Source organism: Rhinolophus ferrumequinum, chromosome 8 (assembly GCF_004115265.2).
Source record: "Rhinolophus ferrumequinum isolate MPI-CBG mRhiFer1 chromosome 8, mRhiFer1_v1.p, whole genome shotgun sequence".
NCBI classification, from domain to species: Eukaryota; Metazoa; Chordata; class Mammalia; order Chiroptera; family Rhinolophidae; genus Rhinolophus; species Rhinolophus ferrumequinum.
In genome coordinates, this window is record NC_046291.1 from 70,766,520 (window position 1) to 70,794,503 (window position 27,984).

Consider the following 27,984-nt stretch of genomic DNA (forward strand, 5'->3'; position numbering starts at 1 on the left):
TATCCATTTTCTATATAAAAAGCAACACTACTGGCTCCTAAAGAAACAAGAGGAAGGGAAATCAGAGACAGGAGGAAATGGCCAGATGGAAGAACAGCTAAGGTACCCAGTTATGACAAAGCTCTCTTTCCTGCCAGGACACTAAAAAACAGAATCCCAGCCAGCTTTGCGGGTTAACTCTCTTAGCCAATTGGCTACATATTGGACAGAAAGAGAGGTCCAACAGTTGAAAAATAAAAGCTTTTCCCACCAAATGGGAGTGGTTGGAAACACATATGAAGAAAACTGCCTGCCGTTGTGGGGTTCCAGATTTATCCTCTCCATGTGGCGCGGGTCGAATGGACTCAGCTCCATGCTTGGGGGCCATTTTTGTAGCTACTGAAGCCGCCAGCTCCACCTGCAATCTAAAACTCCAGGCTGTACATTTGGTTCCTCATCTCTCCGCATGTAATAACTGAAACACCATGTTCCATGCTCTAGAAAACGCAAACACAGCATTTCTGAGTTATCTACTTCATATCTTCCCAAATAATTCAACGAAGGACGAAAGCAGATGAGACATTTCAAAGTAAGGATGGTTGGATGTCTTAGGGCATGGGGATAGTGGGTGTGTTGATGGAGATGGTCTCTTTTTAGTGGAGTTGTCATTGGTTAAAAACATAGGTGCTATCCTAACTTTAACGTTTGTCAGAGATGCATCCTAATTGGCTGTGTGTGACATCTTTCAGGGTCATAATTACCACTGCCTCCTGGAGACTCTATGGGAGGCTGTCATGCTAGGATGTAGGTGGCCACCAGACAGGTCACCTGCCTGTAGTTACCTGATTAGCCTGAATGCCCCACCAAAGCCAAAAAGTCTGTGAGTGAAATGGTTAAGGTTAAGGTCAGAGAAGTTGACCCCTGAACAACACGGGTTTGAACTGCACGGGTCCACTTTCTTATATGTGAATTCTTTTTCAATATGTATTTTCTGTTCCTTACGATTTTCTTGATAACATTTTCTTTTCTCTAGCTTACTTTATTGTAAAAATACAGTATACAATACAGATAACATACAAAATATGTGTTAATTGACTGTTTATTGGTAAGGCTTCTGGTCGACAATAGGCCATTATTCGTTAAGTTTTGGGGGAATCAAAAGTTATATACAGTTTTTCACCTACACAGGGAGTCACGACCCCTTAGCTTATCCCCCCTGCATTGTTTGAAATCAACTGTAGGTAACATGACCACGTGCAAGCCACAGATCTGGGAGTCAGGAGTCAAGGCCGGAGGCAGAGGGGCCTCGACAGGCCAGGCTGGAGTCCAGGTACAGGCCACTTTATTCCTTTCTTTGAATGCCCTTCCCTCCTTTCTAAAACTAACCGCCAACTGCTTATTCAGCAAGGCCCAGCTCAAATTCTGCTCATCCATGAGCTCTCTACCAGGCAACTGTCTGCTCTCTCAGACATACCTTTACAGGTGTTATTTACTATACTCTGTTTATAAAACTCCATCTTTGTTTTACAAGTAATATAAATACATACACACACATACATGTATATTATCAAGAGTGTTATAATTATATATCTCTTTCTTCCACTAGACTGTAATTTTTTGAAGGCAACAACCATGTCCCATATATTGAGTACTGTACCAGACACTGAAGATTCACAAGTAAACATCTCTTTCAACTTTAATAAATGAAGGTGTAGATTCGTAAGCAGTTGGTTTGTGAGCAAGTAGAAAGAAAGTGATTAGGCAGGTCTAGGATGGGTAAACTGAGGTAAAGTATAGCCAAACAAATCTCCCTTACTTTGTGACATGTTTACCAGGGAATTAAATCAGTAGAATTTCATACGTGACCTTGATTTTGGCAAGGCAACACATAAATTTTTTATCCTTGCGGAAATGACGGCCAATTATGAGCTACCAAATAATGTTTTTTAATAGACAAGCCTCAACCCTAAATGGTCTAGTAGCATGCTGCAGAACTCTATCTTTATTTATGCAGTTTAACATTTTTATCAAGTACTTAAATAAGAAGATATCCTATGAAACCTAACATGGGCACAAAGCCAGGAAAGACAACTACTATGTTTCATTACAGAATCAAGATCTGAAGAAAGATTTGGCAGGTTATAGTATCAAGCTGAAACCAACTAATGCTAAACATAAAGTTATGCATTTTGTTTCAAATTATCAAGGGTACAGGCATGGAATAAGCAAGACCTTTTTAGACAGAAATTAGATTATATGAATTTTGTAGTAATTAAAAATGTCATATGGATACACCGATATAGATGACATAGGTATGTAGATATAAACAGATATATATGGATATAGATATAGATATGGATATATATATATATAAATATAAAAATAGTATTGCTAGTTAAAGAAGCTAATTCACAACTAAGCCTCATCTTTGGATGACATCTGAATCAAGCCAACTTCCTCTCACGAATATGCTCGCCTTTGCAATTTAACATTCACTTTTAATTAGAAGGCCTACAGAACCATACATCCAGGATGGTAAGAGGTCTAGAAACTCTGTCTTAGTTATAACATTTGAGAGACCTACACTAGTTCGCCCAGAGAAACAAAAACTTTGGTGGAGAAAAAGGGAAACTGAGAGCTAAACTTGAACTGATAACTTTTCAAATAGTTGGAGAGGAGAAAGTTGCTTTAGAAGATGACTTCACAAAAGCTACACAGAGACCCATTTCAGGTCAAGTTTTGAAATGCCCAGCAAGGGGGAATGGGCTGCCTGAGAGCAACGAGCGCCCTGCCAACAGAATTATTCAAGCAGAGGATGGGTGAGCAACCACCAAGGGGAATGTGTCCAAAGGATTTCTGCGCTTGAGATCAAGATCCTTGAAGGAAAGGACCTTGAAGCCCCTTTCAATTCTATGTCCTTCATGGGAGCTGACGGTGGAGGGACCAAGCAGCAGGAGACAGACATTTCAAATCACTCAGCTGCCCTGCGGAAGTTGACACATCACATGCTGCATAACGCAGACTTGAAATCACCTACATGGGAAGAGTTTTGCCCTTACAAAGCCACACATGTGGTTGAGCAGCTTTTATGGCTCATGACGACTAGTCTGAGTGGGTATCTTGCTGTTGACACCTTTATGGAAGTAGGTATATAGAAAATGAAGCAGAAAAAAGCAAAAAGGGCAAAGAAGAGCGAAAAATGGGCCTGTGAGCTGGAAAACAGGGAGCTTGGGGTGACGGCATACAGGATGGAGAGCGGTAATCCCAGGGCTGTGGGTTCTTACACAGATCACTGGGTTCTTACTGCAGATCCTGGGAAACAAACCACAGAGCAAATTTCAGTGTAGAGTCCAGCACAAGCACTTCTTCTTCACCCCCAGTGGCTCCAAAGTGCTTATTGCTCTCAATAGGACAGCACTGAAAAAATATTTTTTCTTATTCAAAACCTTTCCCTACGATCCGTGTGCTACTGCAAACATGTAGCTTTTCTTGAGTCCCCCTTTCCCTATTCCACTGCTCCCCCCACCCCAGACACACAACAACAACAACAAAAATAGGCTGGGGATACAGGACAAAAAAAAAAAAAAGTCACACTAAAAAATGCCTTCACATAAGGAAGGAGTAAAACAGAATTCCTATCCTTGAGTTATAAAAACTCAAAGGTAAGGGAAATTTGACAGAGCCAGAAAGTGATGAAATGAAGAGAAAGACATCGAGTCTACCCCAAAGGTGCTAAACTATTTTATTTCTTTTTTTGGTTGTGAAAAAGAAAATAAATCATTAAAATGGCTGTTGGAATGCCTCAAGGATAAGGGCATCGAGTAGGTCTTGGCTATAAATGTTGTAGAGAGTAATAAAAGAGTTGGGTTTGTTTCCTTAGCATTTGTCTGGGCTGAGTCTTCCTATTTCAACACAGGAATCATGGGCGATGCTCAAGTCAACCTGCCACAGGACACATATTATTGCCTTTCCACGCAGGCCTGGCCGAGAAGCCCCGAGTGGCTCTCCCGCCTCCACCCAGCTTCCATCTAACACGACCATACAGGACATGCCAGGGCTTCAGGATCACAATTTGTTTTACTTTTATGGCTACTGGTTATTTCATACATAGCTGCTTATAAAATAGATTCCGTGTGTGTGTGTGTGTGTGTGTGTGTGTGTGTGTGTGTGTTGTTGTTGTTGTTGTTGTCGTTGCTCTTACTTGTCTTAGTCCTTGGAATTCAAGATGAAAAAATTAAGGTTCCTACCCTAAGGAGCTCAGTCTACAGTCTAAAGGGTCCTGGATTAATTCTGATGTTGTTTAATAATGTATTTCAAGTGCCTGAAGATAGAGAAAGGTGACAGAGTAGCTGTTATAAAAGCAACTGTTGATTTTATTTAAACCCAGGAAGGATTAGTTAAGAATTTGTAAAAGAGGTAGGATTTTCGACTAACCCACAAACTGGCATCCAGCATTTTGCTTTGAATATTTCCTTTTTATTTTCTACATGTCAAGCTTTCACATGAATATGTGATGGCTCAACTAAATCTCAAAAGACAGTTCCTAAGTTTCAAACCTAAGTTTCTCTCTAGATCTGTAATGAACCAAAATATTAAGAACTTGGAAATAAATTAAACTTTGGAATGAACTGGAACTGCAAACACATGCCAATTAATATTGATCTCTACAACTGATCTTCACATTTGATCCAGGACAATTCAGTCTCCTGTTTGTCATCCAAATCGCATACAATAGGACCCAAGAACTGTGCCAAGAACAGGGACATGCTAGGGGATAGGTAGTATTTGTACATGGAAGCAACCCCAGCTGCCTTTCCACAGTACCTGTGTATGATGGCACGTATCTTCTTAAGCGTCAAGGTGTCAAGACTCAGCAAAATCACAAGGATAGGGTCTTCACGGGGCTTTCCTAAGAACCCCGCCCCCCCATACACACACACTGCCTCCCCATGGCTGGAAATCTGGACCTATGAAATATCTCTTCCCAGAATGAGCCACGGCTGTATGTCCAAGGCACAATTATGTAATTCACACAACTAAATAGGAACTTGGGCCCTAGAGTCCATTCATTGCCTATTCAGTTGAAACCAGTATGAGCCAGCCTGGATGACTCAGGGGGGAATGGCAATGATGGGATGAATAATAGTTCTCTTGAAGTCACTGGTTAGTATAAAAGCAGTTGTTCATTACTTGACGGGACAGGTTCCTCAGGCTGGCGGAGAACAAAACAAATAAATCAATGTCACTTTCCTCCCTACACTCTTAAAACTACGTATTTAAAATCTTCATTTCAGCTCACAATTCAAGGAAAGCTATCCACAGAACGATCATCCATCGGCCTCTCGTGCTAACAGGAATCGACAAGATGTGGGAGAAATGGCTGAGAGGACATTTGTAACTTTCGTGGAGAGAAATCCTATACAGGAACACCACCTGGTTCTCTGCTCTTGTTCACTGCCTCAGTTATTTTAGGAATTCTATGAAACGAATCAAATGTCTTATTCTAACAGGGTAAGCACACATGTTAACACGTGAAAGTGAAAGACTCCATGGCAGTTAATTATAAAGACTTGAAAATGGAAAATCTTCCCCTTTCAGAGGCATAACCAATCTCAGGAGCAAATCCCTGAATGCATTAGGGATTCTCATTTCCTAAGAAATCTGAATCTCTCACTATTTTCCATATTGCATTATTCTAATTTACCCTTTTGGGGGAGATATGCTAAAACACGGTTTCCTTGCAACTAGTCGACAAGTGCTGGAGAGCTAAAGTAATGCACAATATAGTGAATGCAGATAACAATACTGTATTATCATCATCAAACTTGCTAAGAGACTAGATCTTAATTATTCCCACCACAAAAAAATAAATGATAATTATGTGATGTGATGAAGGGTCTAACTATCACTAAAATGACAATCATACTATTATAATACATACATGTATTGACTCAATACATTGTATAACTTAAATTTATACAATGTTACATGTCAAATATATTTCAAAAAAATTAAAAATATTGTTTAATTACAAATGTAGTGCTACTAAAAAATATAGAAAATAAACTGATTTAATAAATGGCAAGTAACCACCCTGCATTATTGCCTCATATTAGAGTTCTGTTAGATGATAGCTAAATAGGTTTACGCCATGTGTGATTTTGGCAACAACCTGACTGGGTACATTGCCGAGGCTCCAAAATAAACGTAAGTGAAAGGCTTGCCCACACACCTGATCAAAGTATACCTGAAGTTTAAACACAAAAGAGAAGCTAGACCCCCATGATCAGAGTGTATGCTGCAGGTGACATTATTGTCCAAACACATTTATTCACCACCTATCTGGCAGTGTCACATTGGGTGGTTAACAAATATTTAACATCCCAGAGTAACCACCTCTGCCCTTTTTTATCCTAGCATGAACTCACATTGAGAGAACAGGGGGGAAACACAGCTAATACGTACACAGGGTTGAATGTTCACAGCTTAAATGTGGGAATCAATCGTGCTGAGAACAGAATCGTGCATGGGCTTGTCATATTTAGACACAGAAGTTTGCATCTCTGTTCTAGAAAGACTTCCTGCCGATGAAACTGAGAGCTGCTTACGCTAAATGTGAAATGCTGTGCTTTGGTTGGATTGCTGAAAACAACCTTTCAAGAAAAAGCCACTGAAGATTGTAAGAAAGTTGCTGAGGTGCCCATTACTGGGGGTAAGATGCTGATGGCTGCGTGTGTAGATGTGTAAATACGCATTCCAACCATCTAATATCGGTATGCCTACTGCTGCTCCGCCTCCCTTGCCAAGAGCCAGCCTAGAGCAGAGTTCTTTTTTTTTTTTTAACTCCCTGTCTATGTTTACTGTTAAGCAATTGTCTTCAGTGCTAAGAAAAAAGAAAACAAAGGAGGGACTTACACAAACTTTCAGGTATTGTCTTCTTACAACATTGGTCATAAAACTAACACGAAAGGGAAACAATGTTCTACTTACCCAGCAACCGTAGGGTGAGTCAAAACTGCATCAAATTCAAGGAAATTGCACATCTGAACCGTCCCCTCTGGGGAGAAGGTGAATAACCCTCCCCTTCGGGAGGCACGCGGACTTTTGTGTGCACTCAGGGTCCTGGTGAGCCTCAGTTTTCTAAGCGTACAAAATCACCCTGCTCATGCTGTCCTAGGGCCCAGCTGCCTCTCAGCTCCCTTCCCTCCTCCACACAAGGACTCATGTCCTTCTTCTGGGTACCACTGCTCCCCAAAATGGGCAATGTTAGCCAAAGCTAAAGGCAAGTTAATGTGGATCAACCAAACCTACGGAAAAGCAAAGGTGCAGGCTTTGGCAGTCCTAGTGGACCGAGCAGGAGGTAGCTAAAGGAGTATTGGCCTATTGAGCAGACCCCTCGCAGGAAGCAATTCAGTTTATAGCCAGGCAAGAACAGCCCCAAGGTCTCAGAAACAAAGAAAGGAAGCTTCTTGCCTGTGCTCTGCTCTCTCATTGTGTGGGAAAGGAAGGCTGAGCTGGCTATTCAGTAAAGCACTGTTTGGAGTCTCTGCTGTAGAGACCTGCCTGTCAGGTTCTCATGTCGATGGTAGGGGATAAACTGTCCCAGCTGGTTTGAATAAGAAGAACAGCAGAACAGGAAGCAAGCATCCAAAAGGAAAAAGTACTTAATGTAAGTAGGACAGGATTATAAATTCTTCAAAATTAGCTAAAGAAAAAGATTATAGAAGTAACATAGTTTCTACTAGTATGAAGAAAGCATCTCTAGGATTTCTTGCTTGACAACCAAGAAATCTGGCCTTTGGGGGAAGTTCCTGGTGTGGGAAGGTGTGAGATGATGAGAGGGGGGTGGGGGGCAGCCAGCAGCACGGGTATGCTGAACCCCATGTTCTGGCCTCTCTGGTGGGGCCTGTGCATGTCCACGTTGCCCAGTTTCCAGCTCTATTTTCTCCTTTGTGTTTCCTAGCCAGAGACCACATGCAGGTTCTTATGAATGCAGAAGTTGTGGCAAAAACTTCCCAGCAGCGGGGAAAGTCACTGAGTCAATGTAAGAGAAGGAGGACATCAGAAGGAGGCTAGTTGGCTAGTTGTGGAGTCAGAAGATCACAATGGGATTTGATGGCAAGAAGATGCTACGTGGCCAGAATGACTGCCCTTCAGTCTTACACTGATGGTTTCTCCCCCATTCTAGCACGAAATGCAAAGTTCTGGCTCCTACACAGGTCCTGCATCCCTCCAACTGAGGAAGGGTGTCAGGGACCACTCCATCCACGGCTGCGAGGGTGACCTTGTAAACGTCAGCGAAATTTATCACTTTTGTTAGATTAACCACCTGGTACCACCTGTAAATTGGACTGAATGTAGCTCCACAAATGTTGTATAAAGGAGGCTGTCAACCTATCCTTCAACAAAAAGCTAAATAAACACAACATTCTTTTCTTTGGTGCTGAGGCTTTCAGATCACCCGAAGCCAAGAACAAGACGCTATCTGAGAGGATAGGGAGGACACTATTACACACATTCTCATTTTTCAAAAGCCTTCCCAGCAAAAAAGCAGAGCTATCCCGTGCCAATGACCACGACCACAACCATCACCAGACACCCCCAATAAGTATGCATCCAGGAGAATTACTCTCGGTTGCATGGGATCACAAGTGTCCTTATTATCTCTAATTAGGCTCTCCTACAATGTAACTGAACCCATTTTTGGCCACATGAGTGTCCCAGAAAGGCTTAGTGTCCCTCTCCAAATAGCCAATCCCCCTGCCTCTAAAAAAAAAACTAAAAAAAACTACATGATTCAAGAGAGAACTCTGCTAAGAGTTAGGCAGATTCTGCTTCCATTAACCGGAGAGGCATTTGGGGTTAATTCACAGACTGTGCAGTCAGTCGGCCTTGGTAGAATCCCAGCTGTCCCACTTCGTACCTTTATGACATTAGAGGAAGTTACTTAACCTCTCAGTGCTTCGGTTTTCTCACATATAAAACGGGGATAAAGTAGTACCTATTCGTAAGATTGTATAATGACCAAATGTGTTATGATATGTAAAAGACTTAAAACACTGCTTGGAATATGGAAGAACAATATTAATATTTGCTGTTATTATTACTATCTTTATTACTATACTTTTGGGTATGTTACAAAACACCTGTTTTCCAGACTTCTCTTCTCTCAGATGCGCTGACAACACCATCCCTACTCCAAGATGGTTTAAAGGCAAAATAAAATGATTTTAAAGGAAAGTAATCTTAGATTGAATTCATATCAAAGAGCCTATGATTAATTATCAATGGCCATACATTCTCTGCAACTATTCCATTAACAGGTGGACTCTATTTCCAACCCCTCTCCCCTGTGGGCTGGCCCTATGACTTTGTTGACCAATAGAATGTGCAGCTTCCCCTCTTGTACTCTTGTTGGACAGCTCTGTCACGTGAAGGAGGCTGAGCTAGCCTATTGGAGGATGAGACCACAGGACAGAGATGAGTATCCCAGCTGAGGTCCCTTATATCGACCACCTCCCAGGTACCAGCTGAGTGCAACAGTATGAGTGACCCCAGGTAAGACTAGAAGAGTCTAGCCCAATTGCTGATCCACAGACTCATGAGCAAATAAAATCGTTGTTGTTTTAAGCCACTAAGTTTGGGGGGGGTGTATTATTATACAATAGATAACTGATACAGATCCCTAAACAAATAAGGCTTTATTATCAATAGCATTTCAAACACACACACACATGAAATCAGGCCTCTTGTCTCTTTGCCGGCAGGTTTACGAACTACTTCATGGCGTTTTTTACACTCTCATCTCACCCACCTAGTGGCCACCTAGGGAAGCCAACCAGTCAGCATGTTAACTTGGGAAAAGCTAAAGCCAATTAGTGAACAAATCTGGGGAGAAGGAGGCAAGCTTTTTCAACCAAGATAGGTGCCAAATTAGGTCTTGCAGAGAAGGGTGATACGGACACACAGGATTTTTTGTCTGTGATAAACTATGGGGCCAGAAATGGCAAGATATGGTCTCCTTGGAAGTAGCTCTATGCCATGGTCTTGGATGAATTAACACATAAGGAAGTAGATTCCTTCAAGGCATAAGCAAACCAATTCGAGGTCAGCATCACCAGGTAAGAATCAGGGAGAGCCAGTCAGAACCAATCATAGAATCCCCATGACCCAGAAATGTTACTTCAAGACTGCAGGAAGCCCCAAATGCCTTCATTTTTTCTGCTGGTCAAAAATGAGAATGATTACATTGTAAATTTTGATTTTACTGTGACCTAAGCAAAAACCCCACAATACTTGGGGGGCGGGGACTATGAAGTTCCATAGATCAGTGTTCTTTCATCTGCCACTTGTGGGAAGAATTGATAATCATATTAGTAGGAAAATCACTCTGACATATGTTATGACACATTTTAGAGGTTTAAGTCCCTGTCTATTATAAACAAAGCCACCACATCTAAATGAAACAATCTTGTGAATTGGACATGTTGGTTCAGCCATGCTGCTAAAGGTTCTTAGGCAAAGACCAGTAGCATCTGTCATGCATATATTTGTTCGTTCATCTCATATTTGTTGAGAATGTACTTTGCACTGTCTATTCTGTGGGTATGTAGGCATGGGGAGAAAGATGGTGGGGGGCCAGAGTGGGGATGGCAAGAATTATATAAAAGTAGCTAAGACATTTCACCTTCAAGATTTTATAGATCTGGTCATCTTGAGAAACAAAATTCCTTGCTTGAAGCTACCCAGAGTAACACAGCTGAGCCCCACCAAACCTGGCATCAATTGGAATTGATCAGGTTATAAATCAAGAGAGTTCAGAAAACTCCCGATTTCATGGAATTACAGAACTTACTAGATGTAAGTTGTCCATAGATGAAGATGCTAAAATAATTTACCCAGGGACTTGCAGCTAGTTTCAGGGCAGAGCCAAATCTGGGTCTCCTGAGCTCCAAGCCAGCAGGACTCCTGCCAAACTCCACAGAGACACCATTCAAGAAACAAGGTGCTTACAATGTCTAACCATCAACAGACAGAAATTGGCTATTCCATATGATGAGCAGGAACTCTGCCCTTGTCACATGGGAGCAACTGAAGGATACAACCTGGGAAATAAACTTAAGTGCCCTCTAACCAAATACAGCAGCCATAAAAACAGACTTATGAACGCAAAAGCACAAGAAAACACTTGTTAAATTTAAAATTCAAAACTTAAATATGTAGCAACTATGTGAACAAATTATACACAAGGGGAAAGGCAAAAGCAAAACACACTAATGGGTTCATGACAATAGAGTTGGCAACTTTTAAAACTGGGTGATTTTTAGTCTTTATTATTTTCTCTATGTTCTCTATAAGCCCAATATTGTTTCACAATCTTTAACTACTTACATATTTTTAAATGTTTTGACTACATCAGTGGAGAAAATACAAAATGTCACTGGTAGGGAAGATGGTGGAACAGCTGAGGTCTAAGCTGTGCTTGCCTCCTCTCATGACCACATCAAAATTACAACTAAACTACAGAACCATCACTGACAATCGCCTGAAGTCTAGCTGAATCAAAGTCCTACAACTAAGAACATACAAAAGAAGCCACCTCGAGACGGGTAGGAGGGGCAGAGATGCCAAACAAGCTGGTCCCACACCTGCGTGTGACCATTAAAAATTGAGAGGGGTATCTCGGCTGCAGAGGTGCCCCCAGGAGGAGTAAGGGGTCCAAGCCCCACACCAGGCTCCCCAGCCCAGGGTTCCAGTGCCGAGAAAAGAAGTCCTCACCACTTCTGACTGTGAAAAATCAGCAGAGATTGTGGCTAAGTGAGTAGTACGGCAACTAGAGTCCCTGGCATTTCTCTTAAAGGGCCCATGCACAGACTTACTCACTGATGGACTCACTCGCTTTGAACTCAAGTGCTGGGGCAGCAGTTCAAAAGGCATCAGGGACATATGGGGAGGAGCTGAGTTGTCTGGCTTCCAGCTGAGGGCTCGAGGGACAGCTTTCTCCCAGACAGAAATACTGGTAGAATCCATTGTTTCTTTGTTGAGCTCTCCCCACTCCCGGCATTCAGACTTAGATGAGCGCCATATCCAAATTTCCAACAACCTAGCTGACACCATTGGCCATGCCCTGGTGATTCCCTGGGACCCTGACCCACCCAAATTTTAGGCACACCCAAGCCAATTTCAGTGGCTTTTATGAACAAAAGGCCTGTCTTGGCTCATGCTGAGGACTTTCCTAAAATCTCTCAAAGGTTCACAAAACCCAAACGAGCAGCATCTGGCTTCAGCATGTCCTGTACCTCTTGCGGAGCAGCCCCAAGCCTGGCACTAGCGGCGCTGGCCTCAGTTCATAGCTTGGCCTGTCAAGGCACCTCCAAGCCGAGCTTAAGTTGTGGAGATCTGCAGATTACTTCGTGGCTCATGCCACGTGGCCCCAAGCAAAGCACATACAGGCTGCGGTTGAATGTGGCCTGTGACAGGGCCCCTCCCAGGAGGTTCTGGGGCTGGCATGCCTGGAGGCCTGCTCCACACCAAGCCAGAGCATCACTGGGCCATCTCCAAGGATGATACACACAAAAGGCTGCTGGGCAGGCACAAGAGCCCTGCTAAAGTGAATCCTGCTCTGTAGGGTCAACCCCTGCACAGCAGCAACTCCACTTAGTCACAGCCAGTCCTCACAACCAGTGAGCCCCAGGATCAATCCCTCCCACTGATATGCAAACAGCAACCAAGACTCAACTATAACAGGAGGATATACACAACCCATACAAGGGACATATATAGAGCACCCAGCTCAGGTGACAAGGGAAACTGTACCACTAGGTCCCACAGGACACCTACTACATAAGGCCATTCTACTAATATGAGGAGAATAGCAGCCCTACCTGATACAAAGAAACAAACACAGAGAGACAGACAAAATAGGGAGATGAAGAAACATGTCCCAAATGAAAGAACAGAACAAAGTTTCAGAAAAAGAACTAAACTAAATGGAGATAAGCAATCTACCAGAGGCAGAATTCAAAACACTGGTTGGAAGGATGATCAGTGATCCCATTGAGAACTTCAACAAAGAGACAAAAAACAGAAAAATGGAGATAGGAAACATAAAAAAAAAAAAAAAAAAAAAAAAAAAAAAAACAGTCAGAAATGAAGACTACAGTAACTGAAATGAAGAGTACATTAGAGGGAATCAATAGTAGATTAGGTAAAACAGAGGATCAAACCAGCAATTTAGAAGATAAGGTAGTAGAAAACACCCACTCAGACATACTCCAGTCAGCACAGTACCTTCCAGGTCCATTTATGCTGCCACAGATGGCAAGAACCCATTCCCTTTCCTGACTAAGCAATTTTCTATTGTACATATGTACCACCTCCATTTTATCCATTCATCCATTGACAGACACCCAGGCTGCCACCACATCTTGGCCATTGTAAACAATCAGAACAGAAAAAAGGAAAAAGCACACAAAAACATGAGGACAGTTTAAGGGCCTGTGGAACAACATCAAATGTACCACTGTAGTTCGCATCACAGAGGTACCAGAAGGAGGAGAGAGAGCAAGGAATTGAAAACCTATTTGAAGAAATAATGACAGGAAACTTCCCTAATCTGGCAAAGGAAACAGACATACATCCCCAAGAGCAGAGAGTCCCAACAAGATGAACCAAAAGAGGCCCACACAAAGATACATCATAATTAAAATGCCAAAGGTTAAGGACAAGGAGAGAATCTTAAAAGCAGCAAGAGAAAAGCGATTAGTTACCAACAAGGGAGGTCCCATAAGACTGTCAGCTGATTTCTCAACAGAAACTTTGCAGGCCAGAGGAATTTGCAGGAAATATTCAAAGTGATGAAAAGCAAGCACCTATAACCAAGATTACGCTACCAAGCAAAGCTATCATTTAAAATTGAAGGAGATATAAAGAGCTTCCCAGACACAAAAAAGCTGAAGGAGTTCATCACCACCAAACCAGTATTATAAGAAATGTTAGAGGGATTTCTTTAAGACGAAAAAGAAAGATAAAAAATATGAATAAAATGGCAATAACTATACATCTTTCAACAATTCGTTTAAATGTAAAGATATTAAATACTCCAATCAAAAAAACAGGGTGGCTGAATGGATAAGAAAGTAAGACCCTTACATATGCTGTCCACCAGAGACTCACTTCAGATTGAAAGACACACACAGACTGAAAGTAAAGGGATGGTAAAGATATTTCATGAACACAGAAAGAAAAAGAAAATCTGGAGTGGCAATACTTATACCATACAAAACAGACTTTAAAACTAAGGCTACAAGAGACAAAGAAGGACCCAGTAATCCCACTTCTGGGTATTTATCTGAAGAAACTAAAAACACTACTTTGAGGAAACGTGTGCATCCTTATGTTCATTGCATCATTGTTTACAATGGCCAAGATGTGGCGGCAGCCTGGGTGTCCGTCAATGGATGAATGGATAAAGTGGAGGTGATACATATATACAATGGAATATTGCTTGGTCAGGGAAGGGAATGGGTTCTTGCCATCTGTGGGCGGCATGGATGGACGTGGAGGGTACTGCGCTGACTGGAGAATGTCAGAAAGAGAAAGACAGATACAATGTGATTTAGCTTATAGGTAGAATCTAAAGAACAACATAAAAAAAACAAACAAAGCGGAAACAGACTCACAGATACAGAGAATAGTTTGATGGTTGACAGATGGAAGAGGAGTTGAAGAGCTGGGTGAAAATGGGAAGGGCTTAAGACGTACAAATTGGTTGTTGCACAGTAATCATGGGGATGTAGGGTACAGCATAAGGAGTATAGTCAATAATATTGGAATAACTATGTATTGTATCTTATGGGTACTAGACTTATCAGGGTGATAGATGGGAGGGGTCTGGGGGAAAGAGGAAAAGGTGTAGGGATTAAGAAGTACAAACTGGTAGTTACGAAATAGTCATGGGAATGTAAAGCATAGGGATTATAGCCAATAATATGGTAATAACTATGTATAGTGCCAGGTGAGTTCTAGACTAGTCAGGGGGATCACTTCTTAAATTATATAAATGTCTAACAGCTATGCGGTATACCTGAAATTAATATTTAAAATAATACGAATGTCAAGTATAACAGAAAAAAATTTAAAGGTGGGAAAAGCGTGAAGGGGAATAACAGGTTCAAATTGCCAGTTATAAAACAAATATATCACTGTGGTGTAACGGACAGCACAGGGAATACTGTCAATACATTATATTGTGATAGCATTGTACGGTGTCGGATGGCTGCTGGACTTATCATGGTGATCACTTCTTGAAGTATATAAATGTTGAATAACTATAGGGTACACCTTAAACTCATATAATATTGTATGTTAGCTATATTTTAACTAAGTCTTTAAAAAATGTCAATGATAGGTGGTTAGAGGGCAAAGGGCATGTGAGCAGGGACAAGTGTGAAAGTCAAGTGGAATGCCAGCCATAAATATCTGCATGTGGGGTGAGGCTTCAGCGTGCGGACCCCATTCTGTGCTGTGCAGTCAGTTACATCCCCCTTCTGCCTCCTTTTAGCCTGGCTGTCTAACTTTAGGCAATTTACCTAATCTCTTCCAACCCCAGTCTCCTCAAATGTAAATGGTGGATATTAATAGGACTTTCCTCATAAGGATGCTGTGCAGATTAAGAGAGAATAATGCAAATAAAATGCTTAGTCCACTGCCCGGCAGAAAATTGGAGCCAATAATTGTTAGTTGTCGTGATGGTGGCAATAGAGATGGTTAATATTAGAGTTGTTATTTTTTACTATCATTGTTATCATTATTATTATTATCATTGATGATGATGATGACGTTCTTACCACTATGTTTAACACTGTAATTAAAAATGCTTTAAGTTTCCTTGCTTTGGAAGATCACCTAATGCTCTCTCTATGTCTTATTCCTGGACTGTCACTCTTCTAAACTCCGTATTCTTCTGAGTTTATGAATCGCAGACTCTTAAGTTGAAGTAACAGCTCGCACACTACCCAATATCACCTGAGGGAACCAGTCACAATAATACACAGATTCCTAGTTATTTTCTTGGGCCTCATTAGGGTAGTACAATATCATCCTTTAAAAAGGGCAAGAAGTAAAGCATCTTAGTAGGTAGTCTACGGACTCCTACTTTGTATTTAAAACATACAATTAACATAAATAAACACGGGTGCTATCCTGTTTCCCCGAAAATAAGACCTAGCTGGACCATCAGCTCTAATGCATCTTTTGGAGCAAAAATTAATGTAAGACCCAGTGTTATATAAGACACGGTATTATATTATGCTATCTTATCTTATATTATATTATACCCGGCCTTATATTACAGTAAGATAAGACCGGGTCTTATACCAATTTTTGCTCCAAAAGATCCATTAGAGCTGATGGTCCGGCTAGGTCTTATTTTCGAGGAAACACGATATTAATTCAATCTGCTCTTTAGACAAGAAACAGGAAGGTAAACATGGCCCTGGCCCCATCCCCTCACAATCTCAGACAACTTCCTTTACAGGCTCTTGGCTTCCCCCCCACCCCGCCCCCCACCCCCCTACTCCACCCCCGCCCCCGCCCCCAGATTCAAGGTGGGAGGTCTGTTTGCAAGGCAGAGGGCCTCTTGGCTGGAAGCTGAGAACCCGCAGCAGCGAGATTAGTCAGCAGACCAGGCGCAGGTCCCCAAACCCTCAAAAAGACATTCTTTGGTCTTGGCAGCCTGACCTCAGAAAAACAAACGTCAGATTCAGGTTTTTTCACTGGGAAAAGGGAGCTAGGCCTAAGAACTGAACCTGATCAGCCTGAGTATTAAGGCTGACACCTAAACCAAAAGGGGAAAATGAAGTAAGCAGCAGTCATCAGTAGAACACAACTCTAGGTGGGCCCATTTCAATGCTGTCGCCTCTTTTCTGTTAGAGTTAACATTCTCATACCATTTTGGATCAGGAAATATTTTCTAATCCTCACCATTTAAATGTCCTATAATTACAAATGCTCAATAGTCAGTGCATAGACTCACTAAGTAGAGTTAGCAATATATTTAACATTTCACTTGACATGGGCACTTTTGAGCATTGCTCCTACTCTCCCCACATATTCCTACCCCCCTAACTGGGACAACTGCTCTGGAAGGTTCTCTTTTAATTGGCCAAATTAGTGTATTATGTGGGAAGCAGAGAAATCTATGATCCATTGACCATTCCTTGGGCATGGAGACTCCCTCCTTGGGTGCAGTGGAAATGTAACTAAAGCCAAAGCCAGGCTTCCAAATGCCAGGACTGCACTGAGCAGCAAAGGGTTGGGATGGGATAGAAAACCTGGCACACCACCAAGGAGATGGACTAAAGATAGATAGAGTCCTAAGATGTTCAAGAGTGCACGTGGATCCCTGACAACTAATCCAGAGCTTCCAAATGAAAGCCAAGGGTTGTCTGTAACCATCTCAATTCTTACCTTAAGAGAAAGAGCGCAGCTGTCAGGCTCCTCTCTCCAGCAGTGAAGAGGTCTGCGCCCAAATGAAGGAATCACCAGCCTACCAAAGGTAAAAAAAAAATATATATATATATATGTATATATATATATATATATATGAGTTACATTCCTGAACAACTGGAATTTTTTCTCATAAATGGCAGGTCTCCGATGGATGTCTGAAGACCTCTCAGAACAGAACAGCAGCAATATAAACAACTGAACAATATCAAATGCATGATATCCTGGGAATCAAATCCCTGTTGAGGTTCCAGAAAGAGTGAGTTAACATTTTATTAACATATGCCTGGGTCCCGTCTAATTGGGAATGGTAATAATTGGTGGAATCATACACCTACCTCATCACGTTCCTGCACAAAAATGGCTGTTTACCAAGAAAGGAGCTGGCAGAAATTGGTATAACACTGACATGTCTCAGGGTATGTTGGCAGGTCAGCACATTCACACATTCAACACATCCATCCACAATGCAGGCTCTATGCCGTTGAACCAGCCCTGCTTTGGAAGACTGCCCTACCAGCTGAAGAAATCATGACAACATGAGACTGAACCTAGATGAGGAGGTGGGAGGGAACTGGAAACTTTTTTCTACACGCACTCAGACAAGCAAATAGAGAAGACAAATAACAATTCGGCCCAATTTTTTAAAATTCTAATATGTATTTATATCCCTATCTGTGATGGTTACTTTTATGTGTTTAATCAACTTGGCTGGGCTATGGTACGCTGTTATTTGGTCAAACAATACAGATATTGCTGTAAAGACATTTTTTAGATGCAATTAACATTTAAGTTAGTAGACTTTGAGTAAAGCAAATTGCCCTCCGTAATGTGGGTGGGGCCTCATCCAAGTTGAGGACTGAAGAGAAAAGACTGAGTTCCCTCCTGCGTCTCCAGCCTGCTGGCCTGCCCCACAGATTTCAAACCTGCCAGCTTCCATACTCATGTAAGTAAATTCCTTACAATAAACTTCTCTCTCTCTCTCTCTCTCTCTCTCTCAGTGTACAGACACACACACATACATACATCCCAACTAATACACCATCTAATGTCAAAAAAGGATGAGTTGATTTATAAAATATGTGAATACTACCGTGTTTCCCCAAAAATAAGACTTAGCTGGACCATCAGCTCTAATGCGTCTTTTGGAGCAAAAATTAATATAAGACCCAAAATTATATTATATTATATTATACCCAGCCTTATAGTATAGTAATAAGACCAGGTCTTACATTAAGGTTCGCTCCAAAAGACGCATTAGAGCTGATTGTCCAGCTAGGTCTTATTTTCGGGGAAACATGGTACATAAAGAAGACAACATATAAAAAGAGACTACAAGAGCATGAGGAAAAGTTAGTCCACAGAAATGTATGTTGTAAAGTAAACTATTACTTGATGTGGTTCATAAATTGGATTCTGAGTATCCTTGTGGCCAAAGCAAAGAAGAAAACAGACACATGACGATCACATTGACTCTAAGATAAAATACAATGTACACACTTCTCAACAGTGTTAGCTTCTTCTTGTCATTGAGACATTTCTCCCAAGATGTGAACCTTCCCTGCCTTGGGCAAATTCTTAAAGTATCTTTATCATCCACATTGGAGGGTCGGGAGGGAAAGTAATAATTAATCGAGCTTCTAAGTATATACGGTAGGCAGTCTCCTATAGCGCTTCTCACTGCTTCCCTCAGTGTGAGGTAAGAGGCCACGGCACGACTCACTGAAACGATGTAGGAAGGCCAAAATGGCACCCAAGCACACAGCAGTCAGATCATCTAGCTTGGTCCAGGGATACAAATAAGAATTTCTGGAAGAATCAATGGACACCATATCCTTTGAGACAGTTCCCAGAAATATTATTACTCCTAACAAAAAGCCAGGTGGCATTGGAGCTACAACTATCTGAGGTGGTAGTCTCTGGCAACAGCCTAAAGATTTTCTCTTTGCTGACTGGGGGCAGACCTACAGAAAAAAAAGCCCTCAGAAGGTTTATAGTATATGTCTAAGAAACATAAGGTTTAATTATATATTTTTGCATTTGTAGAAGTCATATATATCCTTCTGCATTGGAGTCATTTTTTTAAAACTTTTTTTATTATGGTAAAATATACATATCATAAAATTTGCCATTTAACATTTTAAGTGTACAGTTAAGAGGCATTAAGTACATTCACAATGTTGTGCAACTACCACCACTATCTATTGCTAAGACTTTTTCACCATCTCAAACAGTCTTTGTACCCATTACACAGTAAGTTCCATTACCTCCCCCCTTAGGCCCTGATAATCACTATTCTACTTTCTGTCTTCTCTATGACTTTGCCTATTCAAAGTACTTCACGTAAATGGAATCGTATATGTCCTGGTGTGTCTGCCTTTCACTTAACATAATGTTTTCAAGGTCCATCCTTGTTGTACCATGTATCAGAATTCCACTCGTTATGCCTGAGTAACATTCCCTTGCAAGTATATACCACATTTTGTTTACCCTGAAATCAATTTTTATATAATTAACCCAATAAGTAATTCTCAACTACTTACAATGTGAAAAGCTTGGTTTTCTTAAAACACAAAACTTTATGCCACGAACAGTGTATAAAAGGGCAGAAGAGCCACTCCACAAGGAACCAATTAATTGTATACCTCCAAGTTTCAGAATCAGGAGCAGCAGCAAGAAAACAAAAGTCTTCCAAATACTTTTTCTTCCCTAGGGGGTAGGGAAATCTTCCCCACCATCTTCATTCATGTTCTCCATTTTGAAAGCTGAAGTGAGATTAGAATACCCCCACTCTGTAGCCAGCGTGCACTGGAAGTCTTCACATCATGGTGCTTAACACTTATACTGTGTCATTCGTGACCCCTGACCCCGTGATAATGAGCTTCTACCAGAACCGCTGATGTCAAGACATCAGAGAAACCGCACTACTGTGGAGAACTGCTTTCTGGCCCTGCAGATAAAATACCCCGACGAAATCAACTAGAAAACCATGTCTTCCCCTAATCTGCTTTCAGAGAAGTAACTAAATTCAAATGAGTTCCTCAGGGTGGCTCTCATCCAACATGGCTACTGTCCCTACAAGAGAAACTTGACACAGACGTGTATAGAAGACACAAAGAGAAAACAGCCATCTGCAAACCGAGGAGAGACATCGCAGAAGAAACCAACCCTGTGACATGTTGATCTCAGACTTCCAGCCTCCAGAGGTGTGAGAAATTTCTGTTGCTTAGACCCCCTAGTCTGTGGTACTTGTCATGGCAGCTCTAAATCACTAATACCCGCTCTTTTCGCTTTCTCCTCTGAATTATCCAATTCCCAGGAAGGAGTCTATAAAGGTTTCAGGGACACTGTCTCCTCCCCTTCTCACAGTCCTTGCTGTCATTCATTTCCTTATCCCCAACCAGGGTAATCTACATCCAAAGAAAGTGACGAGTAGGAACACCTCACAGACACCCTGAAGACCCCTACTCCAACACAGGGAGCCACTGCCCCAAGACCCCTGGCCCCCATGTTACAGGAACTTTCTCTGTCTTTCCCAAATGCTGTGTACTAACTAAAAGTCATCCTCAGAACAGCGTCTTTGGGATGCCATTCCCAGAAATCGTGCCCTCATTTCTCACGCCTCCATATCCAGCACTGGCTCAGATGCCTTAACCAACCTCAGTTCCCTCTCTTCCTAAAAAGAAAAGGAAAAACTGCAGACCAAAGTGCCCTGCGCATGACACAAGTGAGTCGAAAACAAGAGATTACTGGGGACGAAAGGAGTCCCAGGTGCATTGAGATTTGAGTCACAAGTAATGACTTTCTCCTTCACTGGAAAAGTCCAACCACGAGAGCTGAATGATGTCCTTTCTTAGTGCTGAGAGCCACCAACACCATAGTTTAATTTTCATCCTCTCCACAGATAGCATTTGGCGTATAGTACAGGTGGCCATTAGGTCTGGCTCCAGAGGCTCTGGCTTGAAGGGAACTATGCTAGATTCACAGGGGGACCAGAACACGAGGGACCGTTGGAGGTAAGTCACAAATGACAGTGGTGGCACCAGGAATCACCCAGCCTGTCCTAGTGTCCCAGCGCCATGAGTCTCCTCAAACTCTCCCGTCCTGCTCAGGCGACCTCCCCAAAGCCAACACAAGCTTGGCATAGCTTTGCCTAGAGTAGACATATCTAGAAACCAATGTGAAATCTCCTATTATTAGAAGTAAAGCCCTCAAGCACTCTTGGAGTCAGCAAACAAGGCCCCTGGGTCGTCTCTAGGCTGCAGTGATGGGCGGGGTCTCTTGTCCAGGGCACATAACAGCAGCAGGGGACCACTAACACTCCAGCTAACACTCACGCCTGCCAAGTCCCAGCCCACAGAAGAAAAAAGACAACAGACTGATGCAATTAGCCAGGTGCATGGGAACTTGTCAAGCCATTTGGATAACACATTACTTGAATTTATTCAGTTTGTATTACCAGAGGGTGATTATGCTTCCACACCCTGCTGAATCTGGGGGCTGCACAGCATTTTCCTTGCAAGGAAGAAAGAAAAAGAGGATGCTTTCTCAGCCTACAAATTCCAGGGCTCTGCTGTTAAATCAGCACGCATCATACATCAAGCCATAGGCTAATATGACTTTAGGAATTAAGGGACACACCTGTTGACTGACTTTGTCACAGAATCTGAAACTCAGTGATGAGATATGAAAAGCTTCAAGTATCCAATGAATAAAATAATAAACTAAGGTTCCTCATCCAATTCAATCTTCCGTATACCGCTCACCAATTGATTACATATTAGCCTTGCTAATATTTTGTTTCAGTATATTGAGCTGTGAGCATCTCAAGAGTCCGTGTGGAATCTTATTATTTTGGGGGTTGGGGGGTTGTCAAATGATCTTTAATTGAAATATTTGCCTTTGTAGTTCTGAACTAGCTGGGCATCCACCACGGATGATGTCACCTATGATGTCACAAGGGTGGCAGCAGCCATCAGCATTGCAGCCCATGGACTGGGCTGTCCCCAAGACCACTTTAATGGTTCCAGAGAGTTCTCTAGCTAAAGACCGGGGTGCTGCATCTGTCGGGCAACGTTGACAATCTCATCAAGAGTGATATTTCCATTGTGCTGAGTGGTTTTTTTTTTTTTGCTTCTTGCTGTCTCTTGGTGGTTCTTTGAGAGCCCTGCATAGTGTTGGACACAAAATAGAAACTCAGTTAAGACTCAACCACTGATTGCTTCTTGCTTGTGAAATAGTTTCCCCTGTAGGGAAGCAAATCCACTCTCATTGAATCAACAACAGAACTCCCTCCTCACCCTCACCCCTTCACCAAACGAACTCCAGCAACCCGGTCCTTAAAATAAAGGGCCAGTGTGCATGAGTCCAGTGAAGCATACAAAACCACCAAGTTACAGATGGAGCTTCAAGGTTTGTCAATTCTTGTCTTCTGTTTTAAAATCTGAGCGTATCTATATGTTTCCTAGGACTGCTATAACAAATTACCACAAATGTCGTGGCTTAAAACAACCTAAGTTTATTTTCTCAGAGTTCTGAAGGCCTGAAGTCCAAAATCAAGTTGTCGAAGGACTGATGCCTTCTGGTGACTCTGAGAGAGGCCCATCTCCTCCCAGTTTCTGGTGGCTGCTGGCCATCTGTGGCATTCCTTGGCTTGTAGCTACATAACGCCAATCTCTGCCTCTGTCTTCACATGTCCTTCCCCCCGTGTCTCTGTGTCACATCTCCCTCTCCTTTCTCTTATAAGGACAACAGAGATGGGCTCTGGGGACCACCCTAAATCCAAAATGAGCTCATCCTGAGATCCTTATTTTAACATTGGCAAAGACCCTACTTCCACATCAGGTCACGTTCACAGGCACTGGGCGTTAAGACTTCGATATTTCTAGTTTGGGGGATACTACTCCACTACAATATCCAAAACCAGAACACATCCTCTCTACCACGAAAACTTTCCCTCTTCCCAAGGCTCTTCTTCATATTAATAGATTCATTTTCTAGTCAGGACACAGGTTCAACTACTTGTATTGTCATCAAGGGCTCTCACCCTCTTGCTCCCCAATTCCAGTCAGCTCCATAATCCACAGTAATGAAGTATAGCTGGATCACTTCTCCAAAACTGCTCATGCCTGTCCCCTCTCTTCCATGCCTGCTGCCTGGCCACCCTGGCCCCAGCTTGGATCACCTGTCTTGGGCCAGGTCATGACCTCTTCCTACCTGCTCTTCCAGGTTCCTTTACGGACCACACCACCTGTTGCTGCTTTAAATAGAACCCAACTGTGCCACATGCCTGCCCACAAACTTTCAGTGACAAATGAAACTCAGTCGTTTTACCAGGTCTGACAATTACGTTCGTGAACTTGTTGCAACGATGTTGTTAAACTTTTTTGGTATCAGAGGGATTATTCATTATGAATCTGTACCAACTGGACAAACAGTTAACCAAGTTTACTATTTGGAAGTGCTGAAAAGGCTTCGTGAAAAAGACAACCTGAAATTTTTGCCAACAATTCATGACTCTTGCATCACGACAATGCACCAGCTCACACCGCACTGTTTGTGAGGGAGTTTTCAGCCAGTAAACAAATAATTGTATTGGAACACCCTCCCTACTTACTTGATCTTTCTCTCAATGAGTTCTTTTTTAACCCAAGGTGAAGGAAATATTGAAAGGAAGACATTTTGATGACATTCAGAACATCGAGGGTAATATGACAAGAACTCTGATGGCCATTCCAGAAAAAGTTCCAAAATTGCTTTGAAGGGTGGACTAGGTGCTGGTGTCGGTGCATAGCTTCCCAAGTGGAGTACTTGGAAAGTGACCGTAGTGATATTCAGTAATGAGGTATGTAACACTTTTTCTAGGATGAGTTCGCGAACTTAATTGTCAAACCTCATATAGCCTAGTATCTGGGTCCACTAGAATAAGTCCCAAACCCCTCTCCCAGCCTTAATTTCCACTGCCCCCTTCCATTTGGTCCAGGCTTTGATCAAAGTAAATTACTGACTGTTCTTACATAGCTTTTCAAAGGCCTCCAAGACTCTGAAGTCCCTCTGCCTAGGATTTATTCATCAATTCAACAAGTTTCTATCTTGACTATGTCTCCTTGTCAATATCTCACACAGAACAGCCCAATTCAAAAGACAGCTCATCCATAAGTCTTTGTGCAGTTTCATCAACCACATTAGATTCCTCTTTCTTTTAATATATGACAGCTTGCCAGACAGATAGGGCCTTCTTGTTCTCCCCTCCCCTTAGAGACTTGAGCGCTTGTCATCAACCTCATGACAGAATCTGGATGGAACTCTATTTTATTCCTGTGTGTCTCCATATCTAGCACAGTGCCTCGTGTATAACACGTGCTCTGAAATATATGATTCATTAAGACATATAGAGTAAGTGAAAAATACAGTCCTTGTCTGCACACAGCTTACATTTGGAGGCGGGGGGGGGGGGATACAATAAGCACACAGGTGAGTAACAGTGACCCAGATCATAATACTGTAAGTGTCACAAGAGAAGCAGAAGTGGAATTCTGTGGGGAGCACAGAACAGGACGCTCTTGAAAGGGGTGAAAGTTTCCCAGAGGAGGTAGAAATTCAGATAGATCTTGAGGGATAAAAAATATTTTAATGAGCAAAAACGGTGGGGAGTCAGGGAAGAGCACAAAATACAGAAAAAACAGCATCTGCAAACGACACAGAACCAAGTGAAGGCACATGACATTTTCCAGGTTCCATGAAGAGCACAGTTTTCCAGCCCACTGACTGAGTGAATGACAAGTAATGAAGGCAGGGCTAAAAGGTAGGGCATCTCCAATGCCATGCCAAGGAATTCCAAGTTGACTCGGTAGGGGACGGGAGTCATGGAAGGCTTTCAGACAGGTGTGATGTGGTCACATCTGCATAGTCAGATGATCCTCTCTATGGTATCACAGAACCCAAACCTAGGTATGTATCAGAGTCATCTGGAGAGATTCAAACTTGCTTAATATGGATACCAAAGTACAAATTTAGACCCAGAGCCTCTCCCCAGCCCTGCATAGCAAGGCATCTAACCTGACAAAAGACCAGGGCTTCCTTCTTTGGAAAAATGTAACAAGAGGAATTTCTGGCTTCAAAGGCATCAGGCACCGTGGAGCAGTGGGATGAAGTGTGAGATGGAACACTGGCCGATGAGCAATAATCTGCATATTGAATGGCCCAATCCTGTACGAGCAGCATCCAGCTAGAGAACACATACCTTCTCCTTCCTCCATCCTCCTTCAGACCCACCTCACTCCTTCCTCCCCTGGGGAACTGGACAATTCTTCTCTAGAAAAGTTACGTGCCCAGAGAAACACCCATATATACTCACCATCCATTACCTATAGGCAAGCCCCACCTACTCACTGAACTTACAGCTAAGGTCACCAAGGATCAGATATTTGAGGACAGCCTCCCACATGAAAAAGTGGAGCCAAACCAAACCGATAAAAAAGGAACTCAGAGACAATAGGAAGATGAAGATTTTTATGACAGTCTAGGCACTGCAATGGCCCAGAGAGAGATTTAATTTGCCCAGTTGTTGTTGTGTTTTCATGGAAAAAAAATCATATAAATATCTGTGCTTTTAACTTGTCTTGAAAAATCAAAAGATCTGGCCATTCCAGACTCATATGGTAACCACATGTCTGAAGCCGAGAGCAAGAGCAAGAAAGAGATGGGTCAAGTATGTGTGAGCGGAGACATTCTTCTGAGCAGAAGATTCAGAGCTTTTACTGGATTCATAAAAGGGTCCATGACCCAAAAAGAGGTTAAGAGCCTCCGAACGGCCCCTCTTCCTTTCCCAACATTTTATCTTCCTCTAAGTGTTTTGCCCTCTGCTCTTCCCACATCTGTAGTTTGGTCAAGATCCAAATTTCACTCCTTTAATCTCTTTTCAGTCACTCTCTCCAGCCCTTAATCACCTTTATGGCTTTCTAAATTCCTCCAAGTTGTCCAAATCCAACTATGAAGTCCCCCATTTCTTTTCTCACACTTTAGAATTACTAAGCCAGACTGCACCTAAAAGCTTTTAGAAGGAATGTCCAAGATTTGACACATTAAATCAACTTCTCACACTCAGCTACCCAGTTTAGAAAGGAAAAATGCAGAGCACTCCAGGGAACGTGAGGAATTGCAATCTTGCGTATAGCTATTCCCTATAATTTTGTGTGCATTGAAACTACACAGATCAGTGGGTCAAAAGAGGTCTGCTCTTGCAGCCATCTTGAAATATCCTGAAGAAAAGAAGAATCAAAACTATTCACAGCTCAGAATACATGACTACTACCACCTCTGAGTTGATTAGAACATGAACGAACACACACACACACACACACACACACACGTTCTATGCATAAATTTATAATCAGCCAAGCCTGCTCTACCCAGTCCCAAGGCTTCTGCAGTTACACTAAAGCATCAGACAATTTGCTCTGACTGGAGGTAATCACAATACATAAATAAATTCCTGTCAAATGAGAATAAATTTAAATTCTTCTCAAAGATTTTCAAGAGACCGAAAAGCCTGTCCTTCAGAGAGACATTCTCCTGGGTTAATGAGTTGGATTATTCTGTTTATCACAAGCCAAAGGTAACTTGGTAGTTGGACTGATAAAAGTTCTTTCTCAAATTACTTCCCTGTGGGGTTTCTCCTTTGTAATGTGCTTTGTTTTGAACATGCAGAGTTTTTGGCCACACAACTATCTCCAAAGCTCTTGGAAGCAGAGCAGGCACGGGCCCTCGGGCACAGTAAGGCTCAAAGAAAATGTGTATCAGTGCTGTGAGGGAAAAAACGAGAGCCTGGAGTTGGCATCCTCTGGGATAGAGACCCTGGCCTAGGGCTGTGTGGGAGGAGCCCATCACCTGACCATCTCCCAGCATTGCCATTTGTGGGATGGGAGCTCAGAAGGAGGCCTGTATTCTAGACTCAGTTCTAGAAATTTCTATGTGGGCATCTACAATGTCTTGCCCTATCTGACAATGTTGCTAGGAAATCTCTTGCATGGGCCTTCCAAATGACCTCTAACCAGGTTACAACACTTCTCTACTTAAAGTCCTCCAACGTTTTTCCATTGCACCTCAGAGAAAGGTGAAAGTCCTTTAATATAGCCTGGCATGCCTTGGCCCGTCTTCCCTATCCTTTCTGTTTCAGTTCACGGAGCCACTGTGCCTCGAATGCCTTCTCCAACCTGTCTCACTAGCTTCACTCCATCTAATAAAGGCTCTCAGAGCACTCAACTTTTCGTTCTCCTAGGAGCGCTGAACGCAGTTGCAAGTGCACATTTGCTAGTACGATTATGTGATTACTCTGTCGCCCACACTGGATTTTAAGCTCTGTGACAGAGAAGACCGTGTGTGTTTGTTCACCCACTGTATCACCATTGGCACAGACTTCATAAATATCAGGTGTCTGTACAGACGGAAATATGAACATACGATCGCAGTACCACGGTCTTCTTCCTCCCGGTATTC

General features: G+C 42.3%; 1 protein-coding gene across 3 annotated transcripts in view; it reads right to left on the reverse strand.

Annotated features, from left to right (window-relative positions):
- The window catches only part of LYPD6B (LY6/PLAUR domain containing 6B), a 155,486-nt gene that overhangs the window by 39,410 nt on the left and 88,092 nt on the right, over positions 1 to 27,984 (reverse strand). For all 3 annotated transcript variants that reach the window (XM_033111686.1, XM_033111688.1, XM_033111687.1), the window contains exon 2: positions 17,449 to 17,527. The gene's annotated coding sequence lies outside the window, so the exon portion shown is untranslated. The remainder of the gene's footprint in view (positions 1 to 17,448; positions 17,528 to 27,984) is intronic.